Source organism: Echinops telfairi, unplaced genomic scaffold (assembly GCF_000313985.2).
Source record: "Echinops telfairi isolate 266 unplaced genomic scaffold, ASM31398v2 ScPeMD7_3509;HRSCAF=4178, whole genome shotgun sequence".
In the NCBI taxonomy this organism is placed as follows: Eukaryota; Metazoa; Chordata; class Mammalia; order Afrosoricida; family Tenrecidae; genus Echinops; species Echinops telfairi.
This window is the reverse complement of record NW_022107407.1, coordinates 7,796,411-7,819,050: the sequence shown is the minus strand read 5'-3', so window position 1 is coordinate 7,819,050 and position 22,640 is coordinate 7,796,411.

Sequence of the window (22,640 nt, the reverse complement as noted above, 5' to 3'; positions counted from 1 at the left end):
TGTTTAAGTTCAACAGCATATAGAATTCTTACAACTGATATTTAGAAAATTATTAAATTAAAAATCAATGTGTACAATATGTGAACAGAACTTCACCAAAGAAGATATAAAATTGGAGAACACAATATAACAAGATGGATGATTAACCTGTCATTTTCTCTAACATAACATATATACTTTTCACAGAGCCCTGAAGCTTGATTACTCAGAATTTATAAGGAAAAATAAAAACACATGACTTCTTTTTTTCAAAATGACCCAAATTAGAAATAAACACAATGATCATTACCTTATAAGTGGAAAATTAAGGTATAGGTGCCATTCACTTGGTTCTGACCCTTAGCTACCACATGAAAATTGACAAACATTGTAGCAGCTTTATACAATAAGTAAATCTATGGTAACGTGTATAAACCCTTCCTGGTCCTATGCCATACTCACAAATGTAGTTATATTTGAACCCACTGTTGCAAGCACTGTGTCATTCTATCTCTTTGCGGGCCATCTTCTTTGTTGCTGATGTTCTATCTTACCAAGCAAGATTCCTTTTCTAGGAACAGGTACCTCTTGATAACATGCCCAAAACTCATGAGACAAAGTCTCGCCATTTTTCTAAGGATCACTTTCACTGCACCTTGTAAAACATTGATTTTCTTTTTTGGTTGTTGTTCTTTGGATGTCAATAATAGAACTTTCAATATTCTTCACTGGGATCATAACTCAAATGTATCAATTCAGTGCATCAATTCAATAATTCAGTGCAGCTTTCACATGCCTATGAGGCGATTGAAAATATCATGACTTTGGTTGGGTGAACCTGAGTTTTCAAAGTGACGACTTTCCTCTTTATCTTTAAAAGAGGTATTTTGCAACAGATTTACCCAATGTGATGCATTGGTTTCTTGAGGGCTACTTTCATGAACATTGATTGTGGATATAAAAACAAAAACAAAAAACTTCACTGCCACAGACTCCATTCTGACTCAGAGTGATCCTATAGGACAGAGTAGAACTGGCCTGGAGGTTTCTGAGACTGCACATTCTTACAGGAGTAAAAGCCTCATCTTTCTCCCTTTCAAACTGCTGACCTTGCAATTAACATCACAACTCATAATCCACAAGGACTCTGATTGTGGGTATTTGTAAATGGAAATCCTTGATAACTTAAATCTTTTCTATGCTTATTATGATGTTGTCTATTGGACAAAATATGAGAATTTTAGATTTCTTTACATTGAGTTAATTCATATACTGAAGACTGTAGTCCTTGATCTTCATAAGTACGTGCTTCACATCCCTAAGATATAGTATAGTATTCAAAATACAATATTAAGAAATAAAAAAACAAATTATTCATATATATTAAAACAAAGAAATTTTAGCAGTATTACCTGAAAAAAGGTGACATACACAAGTGTACAAACAAAATTGATTTCATTTACAGCAAATTCTAAACCCAGCTTGCTAATCTGTCAGAAAGCAGATAAACATTGATATAAGGCCAAACTGGTAAAATAAATAGTGGTTTGCCTCCAAAGGGGTATGAAAAAAATGAGGATTGTTTGGTGTGTGAAGATTATGATTTTTGTGGTACTTAAATAGTTGTTTAATGTGGTGAGACTTGTTACACTGTATACATAAAATGAGGTACCTTAATGAATATATATTATATTACAACAAAGTTGGATTTTGAAATGAAATATATATAAATGAAATTTAAAGACATATAGAATAAACAACAGTTAGCATGGACTTAGTTGCCTCATGCATTTTGCCAGCACCAACTTGGAATCCTGAAATGTTTACCCATAATTTTAACAATTAATAAGAGTTTTATTGTTTCTCAATTATTTCCAATATTATAGTTTTGTTTTCTCCTTTACGTGAAAAATTTCAAAAGAAATGAGCAAAAATATTTTTTTACAGAAGTGGTAGTAATATTTTTGCCCTTTTTAAAGTAACGTTTGCACATTTCATTGTATTTGTTTTAATTAGAAAATTAATATGACTTGTGATCATTATAATTCATTTCTTAGGGTAGATGGAAGCTACCATATTCACTATTTCAGTTTGCATGATGCATATTCTATAATTTTAGGCAGACAAAGATGTTAAACACTACTACAATCTGTATTCTCATGATAGAAAGCAATCCATATACATCAACACACATAGGAGCACAATTATCTATAATGATAAATAGAATACAAGTAATTGTTAAAATTGAGGAGCCAAGAAGAAAGAATGCTTTATTCTGATTAGAGGAAAAATAGATGGGCAGAAGGGAAGAGAATAAGGCTTGTGTCCAGGCTATGGGGGATGACTAGGACTTTCATGGAATTGGAGAATGGTGATGGTGGGGGTAGAGCAATAAATAACATGAGCACAATCCCAGAGGTCACGTTTTACTTGTTTGAACATATTTCTTAAATTGGTCTTATGCAATAATGTGTTATATAAAAATAAAGCTGGGAAATTATTTTTAGGTATTCTTAAAGAAGATCATGAATTCAGCAATGACAAGTTTTTATGGAATCCAAAAGGTATAGTTTAGTTTTGTTAGAAAAGTGGAGATACTACATGGGCCTTTGAAGGTACTTTCCTAATATTAGCAAGCATATTATTAAATTCTAGCTATGGCTACTAATACATTTGAACTTAAGGTTTGCCGTATTCAATCAATGACTGAAGTATTCACTGGTGTCTGTTAGAGAACCCCAATTGTTCTGCTAATTATGGCAGAACAAAAGCATAGATGGTTCTGTAAATGTGTTACTTACATAAATATTTTTAAATTTTAGCTGTTAAATGATATGGAAAATAGGGAGAAAGTGGGTTTATAAACAATACTCAGAATTTAAAATCAGATAATATAATGTTTGAGTTGATTAACACTAAAAATCATATCTTTTCATATTGAAAGTATTTTCTTATATAAGTATTTTGATGCCCTCTTTAGTCACTTACATTGCCATTAGTTCAGCACATTTTATATCCCATAGATGTAAGATTTAACTGGAATAGCTTTATGCAAATTATGTAACTTTTTCTCAATGTTTATCTTTTATTCTGAAATAAATTGTACACTTTATCCAAATTTAGCATAATAATAACAATATTGATATCTATTGTATCATAGCATGTGACTTAATCACTGGAATAATTATGCTGAATAAGCTTTCTTGAATAGAACTCTATCAGATCAAACATTAAGTTGGACAAATATACCTCATAAAATAATTTCACTTTAGAGGTTCACAGAAGGGAAACTAGGTTTCCATTACTACTTTTCATGAATGATTATAAATATTATTAACTTTTCACCTTAAATCACAGTAGAATGCCATGAACACAATGACTACTCTATGTTCCATTTTGACACAATTCAGTTATAAATAGTGAAGATAAAAATATTAAAACAGTTGTTTTACATTGATTTTAACTTTTCTTATATAGAATAAGTATAATCAGACACATAAAAATCAATTTAGAAACATCCTTCCCAACATAAACTAAATGCATATAAGAGATCTTCATTTCAACATTGTCAACACAGAAACTTATTAAAAGGTTTGAAACCTTAATGATCACTCTTTAAATAAACATAAAGCAAGTATTATATTACTGAACTCATTAACTGTAACAATCATCTTATTTGTATGGACTACTGCCCTGTTTTCTCCTACCATTGCCTCTAAGAAGTACATTTGCATAGCAAGTTGACACGGGGATTCCTCACATGCAACCAGAAACTAGCAGGCATTATCTCTGAGTTGGATTTGATTTTAATGTTTTTTTCATTTCATGCAATTTCCCCCTACAGTGTAAAAGAAAATCTTGATGTTTTAGGGAGCTTGATATTCTTGCCAAATTAACTACGTTCTTTATTGCATAGTACTTACTCTGTGGTTAAATTATGGGGAATCCAATCCTTATCTAGTGGAAAAATAAAAGGCCAGTGCGGATAATTCAAGCTTGAAGTTGTTATTGACTTCCCTGTGATTTCCAAGAAGACGTCCTTTGTCACTGAGGTGGAAGAAAAAAGAGCTCCCACCCAGGACAGTCAAGAACTCTACACAGTAGAAAAAGTAGAGAATGCTTCTTATTCTCCACAGACCTTTCACCAAATTATTCTTCATATTTGGCCCATCATTTCTCTATGGTGACTCAAATGGCCTATTTCATTACAACCTATTCCATATTTTTTTTAAAATGTCTTTATATCCTTCCTCTTTTGACTTATTTTGTATTGTGTAATTGTTTACTTCAAACATTATTTTCATTTCTCATGTTGCCTTTAAAATACCTAATATTAAATATCAAATTGCCCATAATGTTAGAGATAGATTATGTGCACATCCTAAAACCCTAGGCCTTACAAATTCAATGACTAGATATATACTTCTAAGCCAATGTGCATTTCCCAAAGCATTTACATCTGTTTTCAGTTCCACATTAGGATTTACCATGTAGCTAATGTCACCAAATCATATTTTGTATTTTAAGGATTTATCGAGGTGTTATAGCACACATTACACAATTCAACTCAAGTGTGAATCAAATTTAACTTAAATATGCATACTTTGAATAGCAAATAATTTAACCTTTTATTTTAATATAAATCTCATATACAATTAAATAGATTAAATTGCTATTAGGCAAGTTAATCAACTAAAAGAGCATGAGTACTCAGATGACAGCCACACTGGATATCCTATTCTATTTGGAATTTTAAGTAAATATATTTTATAAGAATATATATTACATATACTTATATATAAGAATATATTTATATGCTATATATAAATATACTTAATATATATTGAATATATATATTAAGATATATTGTGTTAAGTGTCCTTTGACAAAGTCAGTCAGTACACACTTAAACCTCATTAGCAGATATAAATTCGAGAAAGTATCTGTGCTCTCTGAAATATAATATTTTACCCCACTGTATTCCAGCCATGGTGGTGTAGTGGTTATATGTTGGGTCACCAGTTCAAAATCATCAGATGATTCGCGGGAATAAGGCAAGGCTTTCTACCTCTGTGAACAGTTGACGTCTCAGAAATTCGAAGGGGCAGTTCTACTCTGTTCCATATTGTCGCTATGATTTGACATCCACTCGATAGCAGTGAGCTTGGGGTGGGGATATGTCCCATTGTGGTTTAAATCCACCAGACATTTCAAGGGAAACATAAGGGCATCTTATCCCATGGAGTTTCACAGCTTTGGATACCCTCTATAGGGTTGCTTTGTGATAAAAGTGACTGTTGTTTAGTTTGGGAGGGTATTCCACTGTATTTTAGTTTGGAGAAAAATAAATAAGGATTTATTTATTATTAGGAAAAGATAAGATTTTTCTGTATATTTCCAAAGCTATTGGCTGGTTCTATTCTGTTTTGACTCAATGGCATCAAGTAAGTACACATACAAAAATACAGTGGGATATAGTGGAACACCACCATCTATTTATCAATTCCTTTTATTGTGGTGTCTTTTGTATTGCTATGGCATTGAAAGTTAATCCACCAGCATTTCAAAGAGCAGCAGATCATTCATGGTAGAGAGGTTTAAGGCTTCCAGATTAGGAAGAAAAGACTCGTGATTAGTTTTTGAACCTATCCAATGAAAACCCAATTGCTCAGAACAGAATATTTTCAGATACAGTGCTGAAAAGTAAACCCCTTTAGAAGAAAGGCCATACATAAAGGACACAGGCCAATGATCATACAATAGGTGCAGGACCATAAAAACTATTATTCTGTTATACATAAAGTAACAATGAGTCAAGACCAGACCAACAGCAACTAACAAAAGCATAATAGAAAAAACACTATAATATTTACTAGAAGATGATATTTTAGATCTAAATCTGAAAATAATTTTCTTTATCATTATATTAAATTAGTCAATACAGGTATCAGATAAACGTTTGTTGTTGTTGTTAGGTTCTGTTAAGTTGGTTCTGACTCATAGAACCCCTAAGAATAACAACAAAACACTGCCTGGTCCTGTGCCATCCTCACTTTTTTAGCTAAGTTTGGGACCATTGTCACAGCCATTCTATCATTCTATCTCATAGAGAGTCTGCCTCTACTTTACAAAGAAAGATGTTCTTTTCTAAGGAATGGTCTATCTTGATAATGTATCCAAAGTAGTTGAGATGCAGACTTGCCATCCTTGCTACTAAGAATTCCCTTTCTTCATAGTGATAGCTATAGTTGGTTATGTTCAAACAGTTGGAAACTGTGATAGTTGGGTTTATTGTGCCAACTAGGACAATGAGAACATGTGGGTGGAGTTTGCTCAGGTCAAGGCTTGATTGGAGGATAACCAAAATAAATAAAGACAGCCTGCATTCCATCTCCCTCTTATTCCCTGGTGATCTGACCAGCATGCTGCTACTTTAGCTAGTTCTCTGCTTCAACCTGTGTACTACACTACCTGTGGGCGAAGCCAATCCATGGATCCTGTCACTAGAGATTGACGCTCCTTCAAGACCTACTCTTTGCTTGAGCTTGAGGCTGGAGGATAATTTTATTGTGCTTGAGTTCTAGATCCCATCAGGCCTACCTAGTTAAGCTCCAGAGGTACTGACTTGCTAACCCACCCTGCTGCCTGCTGCCTGCAGGCAGACTCTGCCTGCCTTACCTGAGGAAAGACTCTATTGTCTGATTCCTTGACTTTGGCCCCAGAAGCCCACATGAGTTAAAGTAATTTTAACACTATATTTATTAACTCTTCCAAGAAAGTGAGTTGAACTGAACACTCTGTACTGCTGTGTGGACTAATTAGCTGTTATGTTCTTTCTAGCTGTAATAGATAGATAGATAGATAGATGATAGATAGATAGATAGATAGATAGATAGATAGATAGATAGATAGATAGATAGAGAGATAGATAGAGAGATATAGAGATAAAATCATAAGTGTACTGGTTTTGTTTCTCTAGAGAACCCTGCCTAACACAGATACTCAAAACCATCAACTCCCATAGCTGGACTAAGATGCAAAGGCAGGTAGTTTTTGCAATCATATTTTACAAAAATGTGACCATTATAATTTTTTCTACAAAATTATGGCCATTCTTGATATGATACTTATTATTTTGGTTTGGCAAAGTCCTACTGGCATAATGTAGTCAACAACACAGTAGAAATCTATGATTTTTACATGATACTAAGATAGTCAAGGCTCCTAGAAGTTAACCTGAATTGATATAACAATGAAACAAGGAAGTAAAAATAAGCTATAATTACTTGCACTGTTGCCCTTATATGTTAAAACAAATATTTCGTGGACATTGTCTTAGCTTTATAGGAAATAAAAACAAAAAACAAGGCAAACTGAGTCATTTAATCAGACATCTGGCACGGAGTTGATTTGCAAGCTTTACAAACAGATGAAGCACTGGATTCACTCACTAACTTATATCATGGCATTTAGAAGAGAGCTACTTGACTGACTGGAATAAATCCATATTCATGCATATTCCAAAGAAATGGGACCCAACAGAATTGACAAATTATAGAGCAATATCACTAATATAACAAGCAAGTAAAATGTTGATCATTCAATGATGGTTGCAGCAGTACATTGCGAGGAGCTGCCAGAAATTCAGGCTAGATTCAGAAAAGCACATTGAACAAAGGAATGACAGATGGATCTTGACTGAAAGCAAGAAATACCAGAAAGATGTTTACTTGAATTCCATTGACTATGCAAAGGAATTCAACTATGTGGATCAAAAGAAACAATGAATAACCTTGAGGATAAAGGGAACTCCCAAACACTTATGCTGAACTTATACATGGATCAAGTTTCAGTTGTACAAACAGAACATCACAATACTGCATGATTTAAAATTAAGAACAAACAACCTTTTCTTGAAAAAAAAACAAAAACAAAAAAAAACAGGCAGAATGCTCTTAGAAACAAGCATGGTGAGGCTTTGTTTCACATACTTTAGACACGTTGTCAAGAGAGACCAGTCCCAGGGGAAAGTGCTTTGGAAATGAGAAGTGTAACAAAAAAAAGGAAGGCCCTAGACAAAATGGATTAACTCAATAGCTGCATCAACGGGCTCCAACAGAAACTATTGTGAGGATGACGCAGCACAAAGCACTGTTCATTCTGTTGTTCATCGAGTCGTTATGAGTTGGAACCCTCTTAATGGCACTTAACAACAAGATCAATGTGAGCTGAAGCAGTATTTTTTTTCCTTTTCGGGAAAATATAGTCCCTACTCTTTAAAAAAAAATGTTAAGCGTAGAAAAATAAAATATTACAAATATAATCCTGAAAAAAAATCCATAAATTTCAGGTGAGCAGAGTACTTGTAATAAAGATGACCAAAAAAAGAAATTAGAAAATAAATAGTAATTGGGTATTCAGCTTAACTTCAGGAAAAATATGGACTTAATTTGGGAAAATATTTTATTTAGACTGAAAATAAACATTAAAATAAAACATAGACCTGAAATATTAGTAAAAGCTAAAAATTGTTCCTTATGAGCTCAGTGTTGTTTTCTCAAAGATTCTGTGGTATCGCCATGATTAGTGAGGAATTTTTGACTAAAAGTAAAGAAGTAAATAGCCAAGAGATGGTGTCAAAATTAAAAGTCAACACACTTGATACATTACATTAAATCAAATTAGCTCCAGTCTTTAAAAAAATGTTCAGTCTTAACAAAACTTTCTTTTCTTTGGGGTGGTGGTTTTCAGGACAGTTCCCGGGGGGTATTTGGGGCAGTGAATCAGAAAATTGCCTTGGATAGTCTGTCTCAGCTCAAGTTTCTTCAATACGCTGTCCAACTTTATTTTCAGCTCCTAAGTTCTACCAATGTATTAATTTTTCATCCTAGTTTTGAATATGAGAAAGTCCATACCCACATATTACAAAATAAGGCAAAAGAATGTGAGAAATATTATAAATGAATTAGGCATTAAGGGATTTCCAAGATAAGTCTATGAACCTATGGTGGTTAGCTGGTTATGCATTGAGCTGTCAAATATAAGGCCAGTGATTTGCACTCACCAGTCACCCTACAGTCTTTAAAAGATTCAAAGGTTTGGAAACCCAAAGGGGCAGTTTTCTCTGCTTTATAGGAGCACTATGAATTAGAATTGATTCAAGGACAGCAGATTTTTCTTTATGGTATGGAAAGCTGTACAATATATACAGAGACTACAATTTGGATACTACAGAGCCAGACATAGCTTGACAAGAGTGGAAAATATAAAAATTTACAAGACACATATTTGGAAGATATGTTGCCAATTTAGAGTTAACATTTTAAGACTTGATGAAAATGTTCATAAATATATTGAAAAGCTAATGTTTTCTTCAAATTATACAGTAAACATTTCAGAACATATTTTAATATATAGAAGTAAATGGAAATTAATGTTAACTATTTCATAGATGAGGCTGACTTCCAGCTTCTTTATAAGAAAAATTCTAACTTTTAAGAGTTTCTGTGCACAAAGGAGGCACATTTGCCTCATGGTGTAATGATTATGCACTGGGCTGCTAATTGCAAGGTCAGCTGTTTGAAACCCCCAGCTGTTTTGCAGGAGAAAGATGGTACTGTTTACTTCCATCAAGAGTTACAGTCTCAGAAACTCTCAGGGGCAGTCTACTCTGTCCTATAGGTCACCTTGAGTTGTCATTGACTCAAAGGCAGTGATTTTGGGATTTTGGTATACAGGTGGAGAAGTTGTGCCATCTTATACCAAACCTGAAACATTTCAGTTTTAATAAAGGAGTTTTAACTCTGACAGACCCATTTTGGGTTTCTGAACATTTGACTATGTATTGTACTAAATTCAGTACCAGTCAACAAACTATGACTTATTGTTACTGAATGTTATGTTATGCCCTGTTGTGTGTTTAGACAACTTTTCTTTTTTTCTCTTACTTATAAGACCAATTGAACAACCCAAAGTACAAAGCTTTGCCCAATTATTTTAGTCATAATAGATCCTATTTACTGAATGGCAAGAATGTGTGGGTAATTGGAGAAAAACATCATTGAAGCATGTCTAACACAAAGAATTGAACCCATACCCAACATTTCTCCTGGGATTCTCTGAGGCTATACATTTTTATGAGACCAGAAAGCTTCATCTTTCTCTTGCAGCATTTGGTGGGTTTGAGTAGCTTTGAGGCTAGCCATCAAACACATAGCCCACTACACCATCCAGGTTCCTCATTTATAGTGCATTAACTTTTATTTCTGATCCATTCTAAGGATAGCAAATTGGACCTGCCAAGAGGCAAAAATCTGCAATGATAGAAACTTAAAATGTGGGAAGTATGAATCTAGGAAAATTGAAAGTCATGAGAAATCAAAGTGAATGCATAAAGATCTACATACTAGGCATTAGTGCGCTTAAATGGAATGATATTGAACATATTGAATTAGAAAAATCATGATTTACTATGCCTAGAATAACACAATCAGGAGAAATGTCAAAAATGACTTTGTAAAATAAATCTTGGAGTGCAATGCTGTCTGTGATAGAATTTTATCTACTTGGCCGCAAGAAAATCCAATCAATGCAAATATTATTTAAATTTACACACCAACCACAAAAACCAGTGATGAAGAAATTGAAGAATTTTACCAATGACTTCAGGTGGAAATTGATCAAGCAGGTAATCAAGATGTGTGGATAATTATTGAAGATTGGAATGCAAAAGTTGGAAACAAACAGGAAGGACTGGCATTGGGAAAATATTAAATTGATGATAAAAATGAAACTGGAGATCATGTGACAGTATTTGCAAGAAAAATAACTTGTTCATACCAAATACCTTTTGGAAACAACAAAAAGGATGTCTAGAAATGGAATACACAGAAATCCAATTGATTCCATCTGCAGGAAGAGAAGATAGAGAAGCTGAACAGCAACATTACACTCAAATGTAGCTATGACTTTAAGTATGGTGCAAGACCAGGGAGTGATTTATTATGATGTACACAGAGTTCCTAAGATTCAGAACTTACTTCGGGTCATCTAACAATAGCAGAAATAATCATAAATCAGACAAATGTGGAATCAAGAAACTTTGTAGATAAAATGTTTTAATATTGAATTCATCCTCCTAAGGTTTCAAGCCAGAGTTGCTCATCCTACTCAAATTTTTCATCTGTAGAAAATGAAGAACTGACATATTATTTCTATTGTTTGAAGCCACTATATTTTGGAATGATGTGCTATGGATCACTGAATAACTGGAAGGAAATCCTCATCTTTTCTTTCTTAATAATAACGATCTCAAGAGAGCAGCAAAGAAGAGAGTTATCCTTATTTAAAGATTCAGAAATTTAAATACATTAGCCATCAAAGTACTTTAACAAAAGTAAAAATCACTTTAAAAATTTTGGTGCATTTTTTTTCACTTTTGTGAAACAATATTGCTACTGTAAATCTCCTAAATATAAACTATTTTTGTAATTTATAATTTATTTCAGGATGACATATATTAGAATGCCATTATAATCGGAATTTCTTAAAGTAGCCCAGTGTGATCATGTGACCCTTACTAGCAATCTCCTCTTATTCTCCAGTTGAGTTTTCAGCTACCTTGCTACAGGCCTAAATGTATGACTTACATGGGGATATTCTTCAGCTTCCATATATGGGTCAAGGAAGTTTGGTTAGCAGCTTCTCAGAGGGTTTTCAAACATGAACTATGTAGCAGAATATAGATTGTCCTCTTCGGTAATGAAGCTAGAACACACATAACCACAGTACCTGTTGCCTTACTCATTGCCATACTGTAATAACTTGTCTTCAGTTAGAAAGCATGGCTTTGGCAGTTAAGAGGTATATGTATGCACAGAATTATATTCTTTATATTCCTCAGATACAGCTTTCCTTGAAATTCCATAGTTTTCTTTTCTGTAGTTTGCTAAAATGATAAACCCAAAACAGGCCACCCTAGCCCTTGTATGTCTAAGTATGACCACTGTAACCAAGATTGCAGAAAGACAAAAATCGCTTTTGCCTGTTGATACATTTCTACATAGCAGCCATGGTACTAAGAGTTTTCATAAATATAACTCCATTTGATCCTAATGTCAACTCTGTGAAGTAAGTTTTACTATCATCCAATAACAATGAAGCAAAAATTTTATATAAATGACTAACTGTAATCAAGGAAGTTTAAGAAACTTACCACACTGTTCTTATGAGATTCAAGCTTTAATCACATATTCCTATCATCAATACCTCTATTCCATACTCAATCATACATATTCTTTTTTTTTAATCATTTTATTGGGGCCTCATACAACTTATCACAATCCATACATACTTCAATTGTGTAAAGCATATTTGTACATTCATTGCCCTCATCATTCTCAAAACATTTGCTCTCCACTTAAGCCCCTGACATCAGGTTCTCATTTTTCCCCTCCCTCCCCACTTCCCCCACCCTCATGAACCCTTGATAATTTTTAAATTATTATTTTGTCTTATCTTGCCCTGTCCGACGTCTCCCTTTACCCACTTTTCTGTTGTCCATCCCCCAGGGAGGAGGTCACATGTAGATCCTTGTAATCGATTCCCGCTTTCCAACCCACTCTCCCTCTACCCTCCCAGTATTGCCACTCACACCACTGGTCCTGAAGGGATCATCCACCCTGAATGCTCAGTCCCCACCAAGGTTTCAGCAATTCCTCTTTGTTACATTACCCTTGATCGTGCCCTACTAGGCCTCCCACACCCTCCTCATGATCAATTTGGATCACTTGTTGTTCCCTTGTCTCTGGGTTTGTTAACACCACTTCCTTTCCCCCCACCTCCCCCTCTCCCATGTCCCCCCGGAACTGTCGTTCCTGTTGTTTTCTCCTCCAGATTGTTCATCCAGCCTATTTTATTTAGACAGACCTGCGAAGATAATAACATGCACAAAAACAAGACAGAGCAAACCAATGACAAAAAACACAAGAAAGAAAAGCTTGTAGTTAGTTCAAGAATCTTTGGTGGCCTTTTCTATTCTATTCTTTTGGTGGTGTTTTCTATTCCAGTCTGTTGGGGTGCCATGCCCTGGCCCCAAAGTCCACCTTCAGCATTCCTTGGGGACCTCGCTGTTCCATTCCCTTGCTGTTCTTAGTGTTTTGCCTCAGTGTGGCTGGATCAGATCGGGTGCAATTCCCACACTGTCTCTGGTGTTGTCCCCTATAGGGCTATGTGTCAATGAGGGGCATCATGTCTCATAGTGGGGTTGACCATGTGGTCCTCTCTGTGGACTGGCTGCTCTAATTGGGATCATGGTCCTCAAGGCCTGGTGGGCCAGGATGTGCTCCTCTCTCTCCTCTTCCCCCTTCATCTGCACTCATGTGCTCCGTGAGATATGTCCCTCGGCAGGAGCTGCACATTCAATGCCATCTTTTTAAATAAATTCTTCTGGGGGGAGGGGCTGGTGTCTACTTAGTATTTGGGATTGGGGCCAGACTGCCAGACCTCTCCACTGGTTCCCTACTCCACACCGGCATGTCGCATTCACATCTTGAAGCACTGGGTTGAAGTCTGGTCCCTCTTTCCCTGTGGAGATATGAACAATGGAGGGTTAGTGCCCTGTGCCCCTGCAACCCATTTCTTTGTCATTATTATTTTTTCCTTTCCCCACGTCCTTTTTAGTTGTCTTCCATGTGTATCCCTGTATTTGATCTGATCCCTGCCATATTACTGGTCCTCACCCCAGGAATGTTTGTATACAGTAGCTTTTTCCCTATGCCTCTTTTGCATTATTTTTTAAAGCTTGCCTCAGCAGACTCGTGTTGTACTTGTACTTTTGTGCTTGACTTCCTTTGCTTAGCATGGTTTCCTCCAGTTATTCCCATGAAGTGATGTGCTTCATATGTTCATCACTGCTTTTTAGTGATACGTAGTACTCCATTGTATCTACATAGCACAGTTTTTTAATCCAATCGTCAGTTGATGGAAATTAAGTTGCTTCCAACTCCTTGCAATTGTGAACTGTGCCGCAATGAACACTGGAGCACAGTTATCTGGCCTTGGTTTGTTTGTTGCCTCTTCTGTGTATACGCCCAGTAGGGGGATTGCTGGGTCGTATGGTAACTCAATTTCCATCTGTTTTAGATATCGCCAGATGGATTTCCATAGTGATCACACATACTTACAAGTCCACCAACAGTGGATGAGAGTTCCTGTCACCCCATAACCCCTCCAACAGTTGTTGCTTTCTGATTTTTTTAATTGGGCTACCTTTGAGGGTGTTATTTTGTACCTCATTGTTGTTTTAATTTGCATTTCTCTTATGGCTAAAGATCAGGAACATTTTCTCATATGTTAGTTGGCCATTCAGATTTCTGCCCCTGTGAAACTTCTGTTCAGGTCTTTGCCCATCTCCGCAGAGGGCAGTTAGGATTTTTTCTTTTGGGGAGCTAGCAGAGTATTGTAGATTTTAGTAATAAGGCCTTTGTCTGATGTCATTGCTAAAGATGTTTTCCCAGTCCGTGGACTCTCTTATTACTCTCTTGGTGAATTCTTTCAATGTACATAGGTGTTTTATTTTCAGTATATCCTAGTTATCAATTTGTCCCTCCTCTGTGTTTGTGTCCTTCCCTGTTTCTGATAGCCTATGTATTCCCTGTGCAAAAGATCTCAAGTTAGTCCCAAGTCCCTCGTTGATGGCCCTAATAGTTTGGGGTTTAATTTCAAGGTCTGTGATCCAACTTGAGTTTATTCTTGTGCGTGGTGTGAGATAAAGTTCTTGCTTCATTTTTCTACAGCTAAATATCCATTTTTTCCAGCACCACTTTTTAAAGAGGGTATCTGCTTCCCATTTGATATTTTGGGGGCCCTTATCAACGATCAGTTGTCTGTATGCTGATGATTTTATTTCTGGGTTTTCAGATCTTTTCCATTGGTCTGAGTATCTGTCATTGTATCAATACCACTTGGTTTGGTCAACTGTGGCTGTATAATATGTGCTAAAGTCAGGTAAAGCAAACCCTCCCACTGTGTCCTTCTTGTTGGGGAGTTCTCTGCTAATTCTGGTTTTCTTGCCTCTCCATAAGAAGTTGGTAATCAGTTTTTCCATTTCTTTGAAGATGAGGGTAATTGTATCAGGATTACATTAAACTTATATAGTGCCTTTGGCAGAATTGACATTTTGACTATATTGAGTGTTCCAATCCGTGAGCATAGGATATCCTTTCATTTGTTAAGGTCGCCTTGGTTTCTTGTAATAGTGTTCTGTAGTTTTCCCCATATAGATCTTTTGTTCTTTTAGTCAGGTATATCCCTAGATATTTCGATTTGTGTTTGGCTATTGTGAAAGGTACCACCTTTTTTATCTCGTCTCCTGTGGTCTTATCTGATATGTACAACAGTCTGATGTACTTCTGTTTGTTGATCTTCTATCCTGCCACTCTGCCAAACTCTTCTATTGCTTCTAGTACTCCCCTTGTGGAGCTTTTGGGATTTTCCATATATAAAATCATATCATCTTCCAATAATGATAGTTTCACCTCTTCCTTCCCCAGGAGAATATTTTAATGTCTCTTCTTTGCCTTATGCTGTTATCTAAAACCTCCAGCACAATATTAAATAAGAGTGGGGACAAAGGGCATCCTTGTCTGGCCTCCTTTTTCAGTGGGATTGTGTTAATCTTTTCTCCATTGACTACCACGTTGGCTGTTGGTTTTTCATATATAGCTTGTATTGTCTTGAGGAATTTTACTTCCATTCCTATCTTCTCAAGTGTCTTAAACAGGAATTAATGTTGGATGTTGTCCAATGCTTTTTCTGCATCTATTGATATTATCATGTGGTTCTTATAGTTTTTCATGTCAATGTGATAAATAATACTAATGGTATTTCATATGTTGAACCATCCTTGCATCCCTGGTATGAATCCCACTTGGTCATGGTGAATTATTTGTTTTATATACTTTTGTATTCTATTAGCTAGTATTTTGTTAAGGATTTTTGTATCAATGTTCATTAGGGATATTGGTCTGTAGTTCTCGGTCTTTGTGGGATCTTTACCTGGTTTTGGTATCAGAGTTAAACATGTTTCATAGAAGGATTTCGGGAGTTTGCCGTCTTTTTCTATGTTCTGGAAGAGTTTGTGTAGGATTGGTGTTAGTTCTTCCCTAAATGCTTCGTAGAATTCTCCAGTGAACCCATCTGGTCCAGGGGAATTTTTTGTTGGTAATCCCTTGACAACCTTGTCTATTTCTTCTATTGCTATGGGTCTGTGTTCTTGACGTCCATTGAAGATAGTCGAGAGAGTTTATTTTTCCTAGAATTTTTCTAGATCTTCCAAATTGTTGAATTCATTGGAGTACAATCCTTCATAGTACTGTGTAATTATCCTTTTGATTTCATTAAGGTCTGTTGTAATGTCCCCTCTTTCATCCCTTATTCTTGCTATTGAAATTTGTTCCCCCTCTTTCGTTGGTTAGGTTTGCCAGTGGTCTTTCAATTCTGTTTGTCATTTCAAAGAACCAACTTTTAGCAGCGTTAGTTTTATCCATAGTTTTCTTATTTTCCCTCTCCTGAATCTCAGCCCTGATTTTTATAGTTTCTTTTCTTTTGCTATTAGTAGGAGTGTCCTGCTGACTCTGCTCTAGTTGTTGTAAATTTTGTGCCAAAATATAAATCATGAGTCTCTCTTCCTTTATCAGGTGTACATGTATTGCTATGAAACTTCCTCTGATAACTGCCTTTGCTGTGTCCCATAAATTTGGGTATGTCGTATGCTCATTCTCGTTGGTTTCTAGAAATTTCCTAATTTCATACCTGATCTGTGCAAGTAAGCACTCCTTTTGTAGTAGAGAATTATTCATCCTCCAATTGTTTGCTCTTGTTTTCTTCAACTTCCTTTTGTTGTTTTCAGCCTTATGGCACAATGGTCAGAGAGAGAGAGGTCTGTATGATATCAATGTGGTTTAATTTATGTAGAATCACCTTATGGCCCAGCATGTGGTCTATCTTCGAATATGTGCCATGTGAGCTTGAGAAGAATGTGAATTAATTTGTATTAGGATTAAAAGCTCTATAAATATCTATCAGGTCAAATTGTCTAATTGTAGTTTTTAGATCCCTAGACTCCTTATTCAGTTTCTTTCCTGGTGATCTATCTTTCTCAGAGAGCGGTGTGTTGAAGTCACCCACTATAATTCTTGAGGCTGTGATTTCCTTTTAAATCTTTTGGAATGTTTGGTTGACATATTCAGCGGGTCTCTCATTTGGGGAATATATATTTACAATGCTTAGTGGTTCTTTGTCTACCATTCCTTTGAGCATTATATAGTGTCCCTCCTTATCTCTTTTTATAGTTGTCACTTTGAGGTCAATTTTATCCATGATTGGGATTGCAGCACCTACATTTTGGAATTTTTGTTTGCTTGGTATGTCTTTCTCCAGCCTTTGATTCTCAAGTATATTTTTGTCTGTAGCCTTGAGATGTGTCTCCTGTAGGCAGCAGATTGATGGGTTGTGTTTTCTAAGCCAGTCGGCTAGTCTCAGTCTTTTAATGACTGAGTTCAAGCCATTGATATTCAGGGTTATTATCTCCATCTGCTGACTCTGTGATGTCATTTTATACCTTTTGTGATGGGTGATTTCCTACTTTCCTTTCTCATTAGCTTGTTGTGCATGAATGTGTGTATCATTCTTGACTTCTTTCCATCCTTATGCTGTAGTATCAAATTAAATTATTAGTGGTTGGGGGCCATCCCCAACCCGCTGCTACTACACACAGGTTCAGTAATGCACAATTGTACGGTTGAGATATATAAGTATTATATTAAAGTTATCGAGAGCATGAGAGATACAATAATGCAGTTAGACACATTACATGGTAACATTGCTCACCTCAGCCCAGCTTGGTGGTCCACGTGGAGAGAAGGGGAAGGGAAAGAGGTCAAGAGAACAAAGGAGAGAGAACGGGAGAGGAGAGGGGAAGAGAGGAGAGCCAGAGAGAGCCCAGAGAGAGAGTCAGAGAGATCTATATTGCTGACCCACACCTATATACTTTTTGGGGGCATGGCAGCCCACTAATTACAGGTAGAGACATATGTCACAGGAAGGGGGTACACTATAGGTTACAGAGTAATGAGGGGAGGGTGGTCTAGGGGTTAGTCTCTGGGTCTCCATAGGAACCATTATCAGTAGGGTGAAAACTCTGCCTACAGGGGCCTGTCCATTGCCCCCAGATGCAGGGAGCAGGCACACCCCTGTTGTGTGATGAGACAGCAGTCTGGCAGTGATAGCAAGGATCTGACCTCCCCCCACAAGTCCCCCTTTTGTTTTATATATAAAATTCAAAAGCCGCATGGGTGACATGGTTATTTTCTATACATTAAAAGCTGCCTAGGCAAAACTTCATGATCAAATTAATATAGCCAAAAATTCAGGCTTGCAGAAAATATTTTGAATGCAGGCGCTGGGGCACCCCTTATGCCCATCTGCTATTGGGTGAAGGTATGAGAGATTGAATACCGCAGCAGGAAGAAATAGAGCCAAATAGGAATATCTGCCTCTATAGTTAAAGCTGCTGGCCACACAGCAACCAGCTATGTGCTTGTAAGAGACAACATCAGAAACATATAGCACCATATAGGAGGGTAAAGTAAGGAACAATATAATGAGAATGTGATTAGGACTCACCTATAACTCACAAAGTTGGAGGTCCCCCTCCACCACTAGAAACCTAGCCTCCCAGGCTCCTTTTGTCCTTAAACACTCTCTTCCCGTTCTCTGCTCCTCACGGTGTTTGCCTTATGTGCGAACTTCAAAAGTGCCATGGAGGCTGTATGATTCTCCTTCACACGCCTTATCTTTCTATAGAAGCAACGCGTGATAGCCAGGACAAAAAAAATGTGATTTTGAGCAGCACTGATAGGCTGGAACCCAGGCTATGGGAAATAAGTTGAACCCAAGCACGAGGATCTAATCCGTCCATGCCATCCACCAATTGCTTAATTATATCAGAGCCAGGAGATGCCTCAAGCCTGTCTTTGAATGTATAGAAAATATCCTTTTTAAGCTGATCAACATCTAAAGAAATGTTTCGCTTAAACCCTTGCAAATGTTTCCTAATCAATCCCAATCATGCAATGTTACATTATACAGGTAAGGAGTTACACAGAAATTAGTTACATTCCAATCACATTATAGCATTAATCAACAAGTCCAAAATCTTGATCTTTCAGCAAAGCAACAGTTTTTAGTAATAGTCCAGTCACTATTGTATCAAGTGTTCAGTTATGCTAGAGTTCCAGATTTTTCTTAGATGCATCCGTAATGGAAGAAATATCTCTGCAGTCAGCCATCGCCACTCTCAGAAATCTGCAAGGTCTTCTTGACGTTTTGGGTAACTTAATAAGCAGGACGGGGTCACGTCACAGCATGGGCGTCCCTTCTTTCTTCTGGGCCTTGCTGGCTGAAGAGAAATCCATCTATCTCCTTTGCCTGTGAAAATATAAACAAATAGCCCCTCTCTTCGAGGTGTCATTAACTTGAAAAAGGAATTTTGATTAAGATTGTGTGGCTTCTCCATCTCTTCCTTGTCCATCTTTTTCCAAATGTGATTGTGTCCTTCTAAAGGGAGTCCATCAGCTTTATTCTGCAAAAGTATAAATGTATAGCCCTTTTTCCAGGTGAATGGACCCGGATCCTAAACGCAATTTCCATCTTCTTGGGACTTCTTAGGATCAGGTTTCTCTATAGAATTGAAAATGTGTTTATCTGTCCTAATTTTGTTACAAGCTTTTAGTAAGGAGAGAAATGTTTTGGTGTAATTGACCAAATTAAATTCGTCATACATAAGATTCCATTCGTCATACATAAGATTCCTCTTCTCCCCCTTCTGTTTTAACAATTTAGATTTCAAAGCACTGCTAGAAAACTCAGTTACCTTGCTTGGTCTTGAACCAGTAAAACTACTAGTCAGCTTACCATATTTTGAAAGACTGAAAAAAATTTAATAAATTTGTTCAGCTGTTCTTGAAGCAGTTTACCAAACAGACATTTTTTCTCCAAGTTTACCAATAAGGTTACAGGCTCAATCAAACCACTTTGTCCTTCAGGCTTCTTACACTGTATGATTTTACAATCTTGCAATCGTCTCTCTCAGTTAACTGCACTCATTCCCTCCATGCTGGCTTTAGGGGAAGTAAACAGGAGGATCTTAGGCTCGCCTGAAAGCCCTAAGGCAATGACTCCATATTCAGAGCTTAAAAACCTTTTCCCTTCAATTTATAATTCCATGTGGCGGCGCGGTTGTTTCCACGTAACAGCATTCCAAAAGATCCCTTCAATTAAAGCGTGGTCAGACTTAAGTACTCTTTCCAGATAGTTATGAACTTTTAATTTAGAGATGCAGGGAAGCAAAAATTGGCTTACACGATCTTCCTTCATTATAAACCATGGTATATCAGAATTTATCATTGCCTTAATTTCTTCATAATCCAGATTAATAATTCCACCAACACCTTGAGAATTTACGTTCGACTTTCCTAATAAACATCATTTCGTTCTTTCAGGTAGCAGACCCCAATTACCGCTCTTAATAATTTCTGATTTAATCACAGCTTTAGGCTTTTCCTTGCAACTCTGATAAACTCCAGTATCAATTCTAATTCCTTGACTATTTAGGTTAAATCTTCCTGATAGAAGCTGTATCACTCTTTCAAAATCAGGTTCCTGCTTTTTGGAATCAACAAACTGCTTTGAGGGCTTCTGAGCCATCTCTTGGGTAGTCAAACCAACTGCACTGAGAACAGAGACTGGGATTTTGTAAGTTTGGCTTTGTCTGGTCTCTTGCTGTGAACCTGGAGGATTCCTGGAGTTTTTCTCTAAGATATTTGCTCTGGCAGGCAGACACCTTGCCTCGCATGCTCTGTTAGCCTCCCATGCTCTGCTAGGCAGGGCCTGCATCAAGCTCCTTCCTCTATTTTCCAGCAGGGAACTCTTTGCTAATGGCATTCCTTTATTGTTGAATTTTGAACAACACTGGCTCACCCAATGAGTTCCCTTTCTACAGCGCGGGCAGAGTTTAAGTCCTTTTAAATCCGAATTAGGTGGTCCTGGCCCATGCTCTGGCTCAGGCCGCAGCTTGCTTTTCCTACACTCTCTTTGAAGACGACATGTTTTCCCACAACTAAAGCACTTTCTTCTAGGTCTGATATAATTTGCCAATGCAGCTGCCATGAGGTTGGCTTTGTATTCCTCTGTCTCCACATTCCTGCATATCCTGTGATAATTTAGCAGGGTGCCCTTTTCCCTATAGGGCCACAAGGCATTTTTACAGTGCTTATTAGCGAAATCATAAGATAGCTTATGCACTAAGTCTCTTACTGCCTGGACATTCTTTACACACTTGGAAATAGCATCTTCCAGTCGGGACACAAAGTCAGCATAAGGCTCATCATTCCACTGTCTTATAGCCAAGTAACTCGGCTTTCTCTCTTCTGATGGAATTATATTTTCCCAGGCACTGAAGCAAACTTCACGTATCTGTCCTAATGTCTGTTCAGTAAACTGTAGTTGAGACTCGACCGTAATATAATTCTAATCTCCTAGCAATTGATGAATTCCTATATCTATCCCATCCTCAGCATTCGTGCGGATCTTAGAAGAACTGTTTCCTTCCACAGCATAACATATTGCAAATATTCCGAAGAGGAAAGACATATTTTCGCTAAAGCTCTCCAGTCTGTAGGGGTCCAGCTCTTGGACTTCGCTAGAGCTTTTATCATGCTAATTACAAGATGTGAGTCTGGGCCATAATCATTGACTACCTGTTTGACATCTTTTACCAAATTAAAGGGAAAGGCAGTATAACGCCATATAGGCTTTGGCCTTGAGGTTTCTTTTAGAATCAGAGGCCTTCCATAACAAATCAATCCCTGCTTCAGTTTTTTCTAAAGTTTCATCGCCTAAATCATGTTCAATCACACATACTTTAGCTTCCTTTTCTAGATCTGGATAGCTCACACAAGACTTCTCACTAGACTGATAATCCTCATTCTCTTCCTCCTGTAAAAGTACTAAAATCAACTTAACTTGAACCCACAGAGACCACATCTCCATAGGAATACTCTCCCCATCTCTATGTGCCTCCTTTAAGTTAACAATGACCTCCTTCTAGGTCTCTAGATCAAAAGTTCCTTCCTCTGGGAACCATGGATTATACCTTTCTACTACTTTTAGAAAACATTGCATCTTTTTCTTCGTTACTTTTACACCCTGTCTTATCAGTAAGTAGATGAGCATACTACCATAAGTTTCACATTTATTTTTACCTTGCCCCATTGTTCTCTTTAAAATACTCATTCTCTATTTCCACTACTTATTTGTCAACCCCCACACCGGATCCTCATTTCACACAATTTTCCAATTCACTCTGCATTCCGGTGGGCCGTACAATTGCTACATGCGGGAAACATGGATTAAACCTTCTTACTACTTTTAGAAAACATTGCATGTTTTTCTTTGCTACTTTTACACCCTATCTTTTCAGTAAGTAGATGAGCATACTACCATAAGTTTCACATTTACTTTTACTTTGCCCCATTGTTCTCTTTAAAATACTCATTCACTATTTCCACTATTTATCTGTCAACCCCCACACCGGATCCTCA